The 13845-nt window shown below is 36.7% G+C and overlaps 1 non-coding gene across 1 annotated transcript; it reads left to right on the forward strand.

Moving 5' to 3' along the window:
- Positions 1–12035: 12035 nt before the first annotated feature.
- Positions 12036–12176, forward strand: LOC119467247. Its single transcript, XR_005195783.1, has one exon. It is a non-coding gene; the product is annotated as a U4 spliceosomal RNA (small nuclear RNA).
- The last annotated feature ends 1669 nt before the right edge of the window (positions 12177–13845 follow it).

Below are 13845 nucleotides of genomic sequence, written 5' to 3' on the forward strand. Positions count from 1 at the left end.
GTAACATGACTATCTTTCAAAGAAGTATTCCTTTCAAATAGCTACTCTGAACATTAAATAGAGAGAGCAGCAAATGTTGGCCACTATCTAAATGTCTTGGCACGTATGGTTCAGTAGACAGCACAGGTGAACCATATTTTATCTAATTATCTGAGTCATTCAAAAACCCTTAAATCCTTTTTAGTTTAAAAAAATACTCAAGCAATTGCATTTGTATAGATCTCATCTAAGTTCTCAGTCTGTGAACTCATTTGGTCACTGTTGAAAAGTGGTTCTAAAAATAACCAAAAGCTCAAAAGAAAGGTGATTGAAATCATAAGTAGATATTTAGATATACCAGAATCAAGTCACCTATTCTTTTTGATCTGCTTCTTAAGTGGAAGCTTTGATGCTATATCTGTTGCCTCTTTTCAAAAGGCAGACAGTAAAGGAAATACTTACAATCAGAATTTAATTCTCATGAATTTTACTTCATGGGTTACCTAGGTAACTCTACCAGTTTTCAGTGATCCTTAAAACTTACATTTTTATCTAGAAAGAGATAATAGATTATACACATTTGAAGGTTTTATAATGGGTACCTTAATATCACTAGCTTAAAAGAGTCTGCAATAATATTTTGGTTCATACATGAATATTAATTTACTTTGTGAATGAATTATTTATACACTTATTAAGCACCTACTGTGTTCCAGGCCCTATACTATGGTAGACAATTCTTACTATATTTTATTGCTCATTTGTTTATGATTTAGAATTATGTATATGTATATTATACATGTTGCAAATGCCTTTCAAATAATATGTAGTTTCATCTTTTTTATTTTATTTATTTATTTTTTTGAAATGGCATCTCACTCTATCACCAAGGCTGGAGTGCAGGGATCTCAGCTCACTGCCACCTCCATCTCCCAGATTCAAACGATTAGTTCCTCAGCCTCCCCAGTAGCTAAGATTGCAGGTGCCCAGAACCATGCCCAACTATTATTTCTATATTGTGTAGCGATGGGGTTGCCATGTTGGCTAGGGTGGTCTCGAACTCCTGATTTCAAGTGATCTGCCCACCTCAGCCTCTCAAAGTGCTTGAATTATAGGCATGAGCCACTACGCCTAGCCTAGTTTCATCTTTTCTATTCTATTTCATTTTTTCTAGTTATGAACATCAAATTTATTTTTCTCAATATTTTTTCTGAGTCAATTTCATGCTTAAAAACATATTATACATTGATCATTATCTGAAGAATAAAGTTAAAACTACTCATCCTTTAATTCAAAGTTTTCTCCAAAATCTTTTTAATGGATAAGTGAGCAAAAATGTTAAAGATCACTGATTTAAGCCACAGTCCTGTTGGTTCTGACCTATGCTCTCTACCACATTTTCCATAAGAACCCTAACAAAACATTCATCACAGTCAAACTATTTTATTTGTATTTTTCCCAAGATTAACCAAAGACATTTATGCCCTCTAGGAATGTCCTCCCTATTGTCTTCTACTTATTGTAACCTTATTTTTCCCTCAAGAAAAATCAAACAACATTCCTTCAAACAAACATTTGTGATATCTACCCAAAGTGTTGTTTTCTTAATATGGACACAAACACATTATCACTTACTGTGTATAATACCGGCTTATATTATTGTGGTCCATAATGTAATGGCACTAATTTCACTAATTTCACAAGCTGTATTTTAAAACTACTCTAATTTTATAGTCTGATGAAGTTTTATCTCTTCATCTAGAGATAAAATAATTTATACAAATAAAATAATTTTACTGTGATGAATGTTTTGTTAGGGTTCTTATGGGAAATGTGGTAGAGAGCATAAGTTAGAACCGATGGGGTTTTGAATAACAGATAATGTATAATAAATTTTTAAGCATGGAATTGACTCAGCAAAATTGTTGAGAAAGATTAGTGCCACATCTAGATTGTATGCCCTTGTGAGAAAGGAGTATGATCTTAGACAGTTCCGCCTCTGATATCACCCAGAACAGTACCTGGCACAAAGTAGGCTACCAGTAAGCATGTTTTTCTTTTACTTAGTATGGCAGCTGGAACCGTAGAAACAGTGCTGAACTGAGAATCAAGTTTGGATTTCAATTTTGAGTCTCTGGGTTGTTTCCTGTTAGAAAACTCACTTAGATTTTTCTGGGCCTGTTTCATCAGCTGTATCATGAGAAGCTTAATGACTTGATCTGTAAGTCTCATTTCGGCAACAACAACATGTGATTGATTTCAGTTCAACATATGCTGGAGTCAGAGAAACTTGTATACCTGTACATGAAAATTCGAAAGGATTGATTTTTCTCACGTGGCAAGGAGAATACAATCGGTATTCCAGGGCTGACCCAAATCTCTTCTCTCTTTTTGCTCTACCATCTTTAGCATTTGATCTTCTTCTTCTTGGTCACAAGATGGCTGCTGTACTTTTAGGCCACTCTTTCTAACTAGTCAGACAAAAAGGGAGAATATAAACGGCAAAATGTAAGTGTCAACTGAACATTCCCCTTTTTATTATCAAATCAATAAATTTTCTAAAAGCCCCAACTATTGAAAATTTAGGGAAAATCAGTTTCTAGTTGAGCATTGCCATTTCAGCAAAGTTAATCTCTGTCTCTTTCTGTCTGTCTGTCTGTCTCTCTCTCTCTCTCTGTGTGTGTGCGTGTGTGTGTGTGTGTGTGTCCATCTGTCTTTCAACATAATGGAGAAATGGGGGATAAACAAATAGCATCTTTCATATTGCTGTTGCATGAATATCAATATCTTTAAATCTTTACATTTTGGTAATTAATTACTGCAATGAAGCATAGAGTCTATAAGCAAATAAGAGCCAGTAAAACATTTTGATGAGATAAGCTAAAAGACTTTAGACATTTTAGTTTTAGGATATACTGCAATGTGAATGTGGCCTTGATCTTTAGATTTTCTTCTCCAGAAGGCTCTATTGTATTTTTAAAATAAATTAACTGATATACAATGTAACTGCAATAATTCACATTCATTGAATGAGTTTTGACAGGTGTATACATTCATGAAACTATCACCAAAATCAAACCTTCACATCACCTGCTCCACATTCCTCCTGTTCCTTTGCAGCTCATTTTATTCCTCACCCCATCTCAGACAACTACTAATCTACCTTTATTTTTAACTATAGATTTATTTACATTTCTAGAGTTTTATATAAATTAAACATTCAGGATATACTTTTTGTGTCTAATGACTTTCCTCAGCATAATGATTTTAGGATCCAGCCTTCTTGTTACATGTATCAATAGTTCATTCCTTTTTATGGCTAATATTCCATTATATGGCTATATCACATTTAATTTATTCACTTCTTGATGGACACATTGTTTCTCTTAACTTTGGTTATCATGAATAATGTTGCTATACACATGCATATGCAAGTCTTTCCATTGACACAGATGTTCACTTTTTCTTGGCCAAATATCTAGGAATAGAATGTATGAGTTGTTTGGTAAAGGAAATGTGACATTTAAAAGTCTGAAGAAATGTTTTTTAAAGTGACTTTGGCCAGTTTACATTCCTACCAGCAATTTATAAGAATTTGAGTTCTTCACACTCTTGCCAACACTTGGTGTAGTCAGCCTTTACTGTTAGCTATTCTGAGGGAAGTGGAGCCATTAGATTTTATATATTTATTTTGATTAAGTCATTTCACTGATTTATTTCTAATGATATTTTTCTATGATACTTGAGTTGATTGTCTTGGGTTTTCAAAATAGACAAATCATATCTAGAAATAAGGATAATTTTGTTTCCTTTTTAATTATATAACTCATGTTTTAATTTTAAATCATAATGGACTATTAGAACTTCTGGACATATAATAAATAATATTAGTGATGGTAAGCATATTTCTTCTATTTCTGATTAATGGCAGTACCTTTAGTGATTCAGCATTTGGAGTAGGCACTTTTCATCACATTAAATACTAAGGTTTTGAAAAGTGTGGCCAAAGAGGTTTTTTCTTAAAAAAAAAAAAATCATAGCTGCATGACAAATTTTGGAAACCAGCCTTTTGGTATCTCTTGATATTATTTTCTCCCCAATTTGATTCAAATCTCTTGGATGAGCTCTTTTTGAGTAAATATTATTTAAAATTTCTATTTGTTAGCATTTTATTTATAATTTTATCATAAGTAGTCATAAATGATATTGATCTTTGTCAGGTCTTCATATCAGTGTTGCACTGTCTTTATGAAAATCAATATAAAATCTTTCCGACTGTGTTTATGCTCTGAAATAATTTATACCGCATTGAAGTTATTATTCCTTTAGTATTTGGAAGAACTCATCACATTAACTTACATATGTTTTTGGAAGAAAATCTCCAATAACATTTCTGAATGTATTTCATAATGTTTCATCTATTAAGGTCTTCTGTTTCATAAGTCTATATTGGCTCCTTCCACCCCCATCTCCCCATTTATCTGCTTTGTCTGACAGACACAGTCATTTATTTCATTGCACAGTTCAACTTAATAGAAGAGGGCATTATTTATACACCTAATAATTTTTAAAATTCCAATATTTGTGATTAGGCCCATTTCTGCTTCCTAGTCTACTGCATTTGCCTCCTCTTTTATTAGATTAGATTATTTATGTGTTACTATTTTTTATTTGTTGGTTAATTTGGTTTTGTAAAAAATACTACTGGATGTGCAAATTCATTTAATATTTTTGCGTTTTTAAAACATTGCTCAGTTTTGTCTTTCTTTTTCCATATGTAACTGCCTAATTGTAGCATCTGTTCAGTCTACAGTGTCCCTTTTATGGTCTCTGCTCATGAGCAATGGAGATTAGGTGAAGGAGCTATCAGAAGAATGGAGCACAGAAAAGATATCACTCCAATCTTTTTAGTCTTATGCTGTCATTTTTGAAGCTAGACTCACATGTTTTATCTGGCGCATTTCATGTTTTCTAGACTTTAACTTCCACCTTGCACTGATTTTTTCATTCAACAGATATTTTTAACAGCATTTATTAAAGCATTTATTAAGCTACAGGCATGGTAGCAATGGGAATCCAGGTTTAAGTAAGCCAGGCAAATTCTCTTCCTTTGAAAAATTGATGGTCAAGTCAGGAAGGAAGGAAATCAACCAGTGATGATAATAAAGTGTAATGAGGAGTGAAATTGGGAAAATACAGGGTGCATTGGGGGACCCCCAAGAGAACATTTACCTAGATCAGAGAAGACATGCTTTGTTTCCGATTGTTGTTCTAATCATTCATTTCCTGTAATGGAAGGAAGAATCAGCCCATGGCTCCAGGCTGCCTTTTTGAGGAACTCTGAGGCTGTGCAAGATTAAGTCATGTTTCTCATCCTCAGACTATTTCGGTTTAATCACTTGATGGGAGAGGAAGAGCTGAATCAATAATACCAATTAATAATAATGTTCATGTTTCAAACAAATTCCTGAGAAGAATAACAGTAAGATTATAGCTGTGTAATAACCTACCCTGGGCTAGCATCACTGACTCCATTTTAGCTGTAAACTCCAACCTGGCTTCCTCCTCCTTATCACAGCCCCTTTGGGTGCCTAACTGGGTCATGCTGCACTTAGAAGCATTGAAGCATACTGTTCTTAACACTTGTAACCACTGTGCCACATCCTGCTTGGCATACCTCCCCACTGCTATTGTAAGAAAAATTTCCCTTTGATCATTGTACAGAAGGAGCCTGATCACCCCTCTTCTTGGTAATTGTATGGAAACCACCTGTGCCTGCAGCCCCTTCCTCTAACCTGCTTTTCTGCTTCTGTAAAATTCCACTTCAGCTAGGTACTCCCCTCCCCTACCTAAATGAAGGTATAAAAAATAATCAGGGCCGAGAGAATTTTGAGTATTAGCCGTCTCTCAGTCACTGGTTAATTAATAAAGGACTCTTAATTTAGAATTCAGAGCATGGCGCGTTCCTTCTAACTTGCTTGCTTACAACAGTTGCAGGGAAATTAGCAAAAAAGCTAAAATTAATAAAATTAATTAAAAATGACTATGTAGCCACTGGATCTGTGCTTAAACATAATTTGTAAGAGACTGTTAGTCTTCGGATGGATTAAATTGGGTTGACTGTGTGAGTGGAATGAGGAATAAAGCAAAGACCACCACATCCTCCTTCTACGCAGTATTACTGCTCTTACTGAGCAATCAAGACACTTAGAATTCCTCAGGAAACAGATGTCCCAACATCTGCTGCTAAAGATGGATGCAGCATTCATCAGTGGTGTGGCCAGCCTGTCATGAAGTGAACCAAGTCAAATGTGGTGGTGTCCAAAATAATGAAACAAGCTTTAATCCAGGGGTGTCCAGTCTGGTGGACTCCCTGGGCTACATTAGAAAACGAATTGTCTTGGGCCACACATAAAATACATTAACACTAGTGATAGCTGATGAACTAGAAAAAGTACCACCAAAAAATCTTGTAACATTTTAAGAAGTTTATGAATTTGTATTCAAAGCTGTCCTGGGCCTCATGATGTCCATGGGTTGGACAAGTACAGAAAAATCAGATTATAGAAGTGATTATTTAGCATTGGGGGATTTGCAGTGAGAAAAAACACTCATCACTCTTTCTTCTACATTCTAAACCTATAGAGAAATAACTATAGCAGCTGGGTGAAATGTAAATTACAGTATTACTTTATTGTTGATAAAGACGAATTCGAGAAGTCAGCTTAAGTGGGGTCTGCCATAACGTCTTATAACTCTAGACTTTGGGACTCTATGGGAATGGATGAGTGTGCAGAGCAGGTCCTGACTTAGACCACAAGAGGAAGATCACATGGCCTTGGGACCATTGATGGGGAAAGCCAATGGCAAGGGTTTGCTTCTCAACAGCAACCAATAAGTCCATAGAATGCTGTCCATGGCAAAAAAAAAAATGAAATAATGAATATCAGGCTGTCATTATCTTAGCAATCAAATGAATCCTTCCTGTTTTTCTTGGAAGGCACAAGTGTGGGCTTAGAAGTGTCAAGAGCCACTTGTCCCCAGTGCTTCTCTGAAAAGAGGGGAAAGTTTTATTGTATGAATGACTGAAGAAGAGGGAGAGTATGTGAAAAAGTTTAAACATATGTAATATAAGCACATCGCTCCTGAAAAAGTACTAAAATAGAAAGTCAACATTTTGAAATACATAGTTCAGTTGAATGAAATTATGAGTGATATTCGTTTCCATATTTTCTAATCGTTCTCCAATAATCACGTATTTCCTGAATAATTGAGAGGAAAACAACACCGTTTGTTTTTAAATATATTCACAGTGAGGGCTGATATTTTGAGTTTTCCTATAATAAAATAGTTCGTAAAACACTTTGCTTGGCAAATAGAAGATATAAATTCCAAAAGGGTAGGAAATAACAGTCAACCACATGTCAATGGATAATTATTTGATACCTACCATATGCCAAATATAATTTTATGTGCTCAATACTCTGGTGAACAAGAGAAAGTGTCTTCCCTCTGAAAAGGTTTTGTTCTAGTAAGGGCAAGCACCAAACATACGAACAAACAAACAGAAAGCATAATTTCAGATATGATAACTGTTCAAAAGAAAATACAGCCAGGTTAGGTGAATATCTGGAGGTCTGCTATTCTATGAAGAAGTAGCTGCAGATATAAAGTCCTGACAGTTAGGGTTAAAAACATCTGACAGTAGGGGATACACAGATAACACAGGGAAAGAGACAATATGGAACAATAAAAACTGTCCTCATATGTAAAGTATAGGTCCCATCTGAAAGGTGGAGTACCAGAAATCTGAGTCTACTCTTTCTGGATTTTTAATTTTTTTTTTTCATAAGAAACTAGAAACCCATATTATTGAGAAATGTATCCCAATTTTTAAATGTTTGGAACTAATTCACAGTATTTTGGGCCAACATATACAAAAGCACATAAAGATAGATCTGAATTAAGTCAATAGGAACAAGACCATTCATGAAGATGATGCAGAGAAAAAATGAGCAGATTTTGTCTATTTCAGAATCTCCCTACCAGACATCCTGAGCCCAATGTGACAGGATCTTGTTGTAAAGATCATCTTCAATTTTTACCTATCCGTTTTCAAGCTTTGTAAACCACAGAGCAGAAGGAATCCCAGGATCATAAAGTTCATCCTAGGGAGTAAACATCAAAGACAGTTGAGGCCCAAGTAGATTAAGTGATTTGACCATTGATCCACCACTGGGAAATGGGATTCAAATGTCCTGCCCAGAGCCCTTTCCACTGCACAAAAGTGCCTGTTACTTGTCTTACCTTCTTTGATTCAGGCTGTGGATAATATCCCGACATACCAGATGTTGTCTTGATTTGTTTCCTTTTCATATTCAGATAGCTGAAAGGGTAAACTAAATAAGTACATCTCAATTATGTTCAAGAATCACAGTGATTACTGGCATAAATGATTGAATATTCAATAGTGGGATATCATTTGAAAGAATCATAAAACAATTTGTGTAGGTATGAGAGCATTACATTATCTACACAGTAATTGAATCTATTTTAAAATGGGACAAAAACAAAAACATCTACCATTTCAATGTTGGACATTTTAATACAAATTTTTACTTTACACGATCTTTACAACAAGATCTTGTCACATTGGGCTCAGGATGGCTGGTAGGGAGATTCTGAAATAGACACAGTCTGCTCATTTTCTCTCTACGTTGTCTTCATGAATGGTCTCGTTCGTGTCCTCAGAGATGGCTTTTTATTACAGTGCCTGATGGCAGAGGAAAGTGACATAATAGCTAGTGAAAAAGTGTAGAGGATCGAGAAAGAGAGTGCTCAACCTAGGCAAAAAAGCACACAACATTATTTTGTTGGTAAAAATTTCACAATTATGTTTTATTAATAACTGATGTAAATGTTGGTTTTCTAGTAAATCCTGTTAGTCTTATTTTTTGTTGTGTTCCCTTTTTTTCAAAAGAGTGAGAGAATGAAAACATACACAACAAATTGTACTTACCATGAGAGAAAACATCCATCTTAAAAATAGTTTATTTAGCATTTGAATATCCTGCAGGGATGTAACTATTTTGTAGTGAGCAGGAAACAGGGAGGCTAGCAGGGCTGGAGCAAAGAGTTTTGGGAGAACATCAATGGGTCTTTTTTTGACTCCTGACTGGTCTTATTATGAAAAGTCAAGAAATGGTGAGACATGTAATTCAGGAGATTTGACTTTTAGTACCACTTGCTTAGAGGTGTGGTGTTGGTTTAGTTCCCAAATATTTTGCATGGTTCCTTTATTATTCACACAGAACCAATAACAATATAAAATTTATTTCCAGACCAAAACTTTAAAAGATAGAAAGTGCTGGCCACGCAGCGGCTCATGCCTGTAATTCAAACACTTTGGGAGGGTGAGGCAGTCGGGTCACTAGTTCAGGAGATCAAGACCATCCTGGCCAACATGGTGAAACCCCGTCTCTTCCAAAAATACAAAAAATTAGCTAGGCGTGGTGGTGGGCGCCTGTAGTCCCAGCTACTTGGGAGGCTGAGGCAGGAGAATCACTTGAACCCAGGAGGCAGAGGCTGCAGTGAGCTGAGATTGCGTCATTGCATTCCAGCATGGGCAACAAAGGAAGAGTCCATCTCAAAAAAAAAGAGAAAGAAAATGCTAAACAAATGCCTGATTACCAAATAATTTCAATTTATATGAAGACTCTTAGATGGGGTGGTTATTGGAAGTTTATTCTTTTTGTTTTGTTTTGTTTTGTTTTTGTTTTGAGATGGAGTCTTGCTGGAGTGCAGTGGCACAATCTCAGCTCACTGCAACCTCTGCCTTCTGGGTTCAAGCAATTCTCCTGAGTCAGCCTCCTGAGTAGCTGGGATTACAGGCGAATGCCACCAGGCCCAGCGAACTTTTTTTTGTATTTTGTTAGTAGAGATGGGGTTTCACCATGTTGGTCAGACTAGTCTCGAACTCCTGGCTTCGTGATCCTCCCGCCTCATCCTCCCAAGATGCTGAGATTATAGGCATGAGCCACCACGCCCAGCCTGCAAGTTTATTCTTTAATCAATGACCTAAATTTATTTTCTTAGAATTTATCTCCAATGCCGCTAGAACAGTTACCTATGTTAAATGTGGCAATTTATGTTAAAGCACTTCCATGAGTACACTGCTTTGCATATGTATAACAGATGGAGCCCTTGCTGGTTTAGTGAATTAAAAGAAAAGGCTGACTGGCTGCTACATGCATGACCTCCCAAATGAGCCCTATGTTGGTTGATTTTCCATAGGACAGTATGATCAATCTACCTATCTATCATCTATCTATTTATCTATCATCCACCATCTTTCAATCATCATCTATCATCACATATTTAGAAAGAACTAAGATCTAAACTTATACTACCCAAGCTCTCAAGAGATTGATGTAAAACCAGTTTATTATGCATTTAAGTTTACTCAACTGCAATCTATAACTCCCTTCTCCCTTCTCGCTAATAGATTACTACTGCCTGAATGTTGGTTTCCCTCCAAAATTCATACATTGGAATTTAACCTCCTTTCTAGTAAATCCTGTTTGTCTTCTCTTCTGCTATGTCCCAATTTTTTCAAATGAGTGAAAGAATGAAAACACACACAAGAAATTGTATTTACATTGAGAGAAAACATCCATCTTAAAAATAGTTTCACATTTAAATATCCCACAGGGTTGTAACTATTTAGTTGTGGGCAGGAAACAGCGAGGCTAGCAGAGCTGGAGCAAAGAGTTTTTTGGGGACATCAATGGGTCTCTTTTTGAATCCTCATTGGTCTTATTATGAAAAGTCAAGAGTTAAGAGATGGGGCCTTGGGAGGTGATCGGGTCATGAGGGCTTCTCTCTCATGGGTGGGATCAGTGCCATAACAAAGGTATTAAGGGAGTGCATTTATGCATTTGTGCCCTTCTGCCATGTGAGGATGCAGCAACAAGATGCCATCCTGGAAGGAGAGGGCAAGGCCTCACCAGACACTGAACCTGCTGGCACCTTGACCTTAGGCTTCTCAGCCTCCAGAACTGTAAGAAAGAAACTTCTATTATCTACAAATTACCCAGTTTGTGGCATTTTGTTATAGCCGCAGAAATAAATTAAGGCATAATAGAAGCAGAAGTCTCTAGTATGAGCTTTCCAGGAAGTTTATGCCTTTTTTTTTTTTTTTTGGGATGGAGTCTGGCTCTGTTGCCCAGGTTGGAGTGCAATGGTGTGATCACAGTTCACTGCAGCCTCCAACACTCAAGCAATTCTTCCACCTCAGCCTCCCAAATAACTGAGACGACTGACCCGCCACCACCTCTGGCTAATTTTTTAAGTTATTATTTGTAGAGACAAGGACTTGCTATGTTGTCTAGACTGGCCTTGACCTCGGAAGCTCAAGCAATTCTCTCACCTCAGCTTCCTGATTAGCTGGAACTACAGGTGCACATTAGCACATCTGGCTAATCTTTTAAACTTATTTGTAGAGATAAGGTCTCACTGCGTTGCTCAGGCTGGTCTTGAACTTGTGGGCTCAAGTGATCCTCCCACCTTAACCTGCCAAAGTACCGGGATTACATGGTGTGACCCACCATGCCAGGTCAGTTTTTGCTTTCTTGATTAAAGGAGATGGATTCAACAGGCACCTCTATTTACTTTCACCTTTAACTTTTCTTTTTTTTTCTGCTTGGAATAAGGATACGATGCTTGGAGGTATAGCAGCTGTCTTGAGGCCCCTGAAGTTACTCATACAAAAACAAAAGCCAAAAGAAATATAGAGAGAGCCTGGATACCCTAAGACAGTGCTTCTTAGTCTATCTGTGGTTAAAGATAACTTAACAAAATTCAACCTATTGTTGACTGATTAAAATACAATAAAAATAAATAAAGGCATTCAAAATACTTGCTCCTATGTTTTATTAGATTCAGAAGACATTAAATAATTCTGGCAAATTTTATCCAAGTTTCTAAATGCTTACTCCAATATTCTGTTTTTGTCTTATCTGTGTTAGTTTGCTTGGGTAACCATAAAAAAATACCATAGCTCTGCACAGTCGCAGCATCGTAGCCAATGACGTTTATCCGAGGCGCGATTATTGCTAATTGAAAAATTTTCCCAATACCCCGCCATGACCACTTGAAACATAGTTGGCATTGGCAATTTTTGGCAGTCTCTATGGGGACTGAAAAGAAAGAAAGAAAAAAAAATACCATAGACTGTGTGGTTTAAATAATAGAAATTTATTTCGCATAGTTCAGGAGGCTGAAAGTCCAAGACCAAGGAGTTGGAAGGTTGAGGTTTTTCTGAGACCTTTCTTGGGGCTTGCAGATGGTCGCCTTCTTGCTGTGTCCTCACATGGCCTTTTCTCTGTATGTGCACATCCCTGGTGCTTCTCCTGATTCTTATAAGGACACTAGTCATATTAGATTAGTGTCCCACCCTTATGATGATTTAATCTTAATTACCTCTTTAAAGGTCCTATCTCCAAATAGCCACATTTAAGGGAGGTAGTGCTTCAACACATAAACTTTGAGAGGACACAGTTCCATCCATAACACCATCACAGACCAGTTTAGACTAAAGCCAGCAGCCCTGGGACCACACTTGGAGTGAATGGCCCTAAGATGAATTGTGGGTATTGCACCTGCCCTGGACCAGCACCTTCCAGATTTCTCGTTTAGTGAGAAAAATACATGTCAATTATTGAAGCCACTGTGAGCCAGGTTTCTCTGACTTGCAACTGAAAGATCCAAAATTGACATAACAAGGAAGCACATTTAGAAAATATATATTGGGAAATATAGCTGGCTTGAGAACCAAACCAGTCAACATACCTTGGAGAGTTTGTCTGTCAATTACTCTACCCTCCCCTAATCTATTTTCCTTTTTCTGCTAACATCTCCATCTTGCCTTAAGAACTCTTCTCTCTCAGTGCATACAGTTTTCATAAAGGGCTGTCAATCAAGGTGCTCTGTCTTCCTCTGGATGGGGCAGTTAAGCCAGCATAGGCTTGTTTTCACCCCTTGATTAATGGTTTCCTTTGATTTGCAAACAAAGAACCCTGCTAATAGAGTAAGTTAATTCAGAAGACCAGTGAGAACTTTTTAAGTGTACTTGGTGAACAGATAATCGCTAAAAGAGAAATACTTGAAGCATTAGCTTAAATGTTGTATCTTTAAAGAAGTTTCGCTACCTGATTCTAACACTTGGGGTGCTTTCTCCTATGTATTTCTACAGAACTTTTTATATATTTCCCCCAGAGTCATAATCATATCAGATAGCAAATATATGTTCACATTTCTTCTGCTTAGTCAACACACTTCATAAGGAAGAGAACTGGGTCTTTTAATCTTTGTGCTACCAGTAATCATCATAGTAGAGGTGCATAATCCGCATTTAATAAATAATTGCTGAATGAACTCCTTGTTTCAATCAACATTTCAATTGATTTACTAACCAATAAATACAATTACAAAAGATGATTCAGTGTCCAGTATGCACTCTAGAGGCAGTGCTAGGGATATGGAGATGGATAAGATATAATTATGACTCAAGAAGTCTGTGGGCCAGGAGACGAGCAGATGCACAAGAACAGACTCCAGAACAGATTATGATGATGTAATAGTGCTAGGGAAGCAGAAACAATATTTATTCACTCATGCATGCCGCAAATCTTATCTACCTAGTACTACCTTTGAGTTGATCACGATGGATCTAACACACCATGAGGTGCTGGCTTTCGAAGCACCTCACAGTGTGGAGACATCAGGAAAGTCTTCTTGGAAAAGGCAACAGAACTGTTTTTCTTTGTTTGGGCTGCTCTAAAAAATACCATAACTAGGTGGTTATAA

Source organism: Cebus imitator, unplaced genomic scaffold (genome assembly GCF_001604975.1).
Source record: "Cebus imitator isolate Cc_AM_T3 unplaced genomic scaffold, Cebus_imitator-1.0 Scaffold269, whole genome shotgun sequence".
Classification (NCBI taxonomy): Eukaryota; Metazoa; Chordata; class Mammalia; order Primates; family Cebidae; genus Cebus; species Cebus imitator.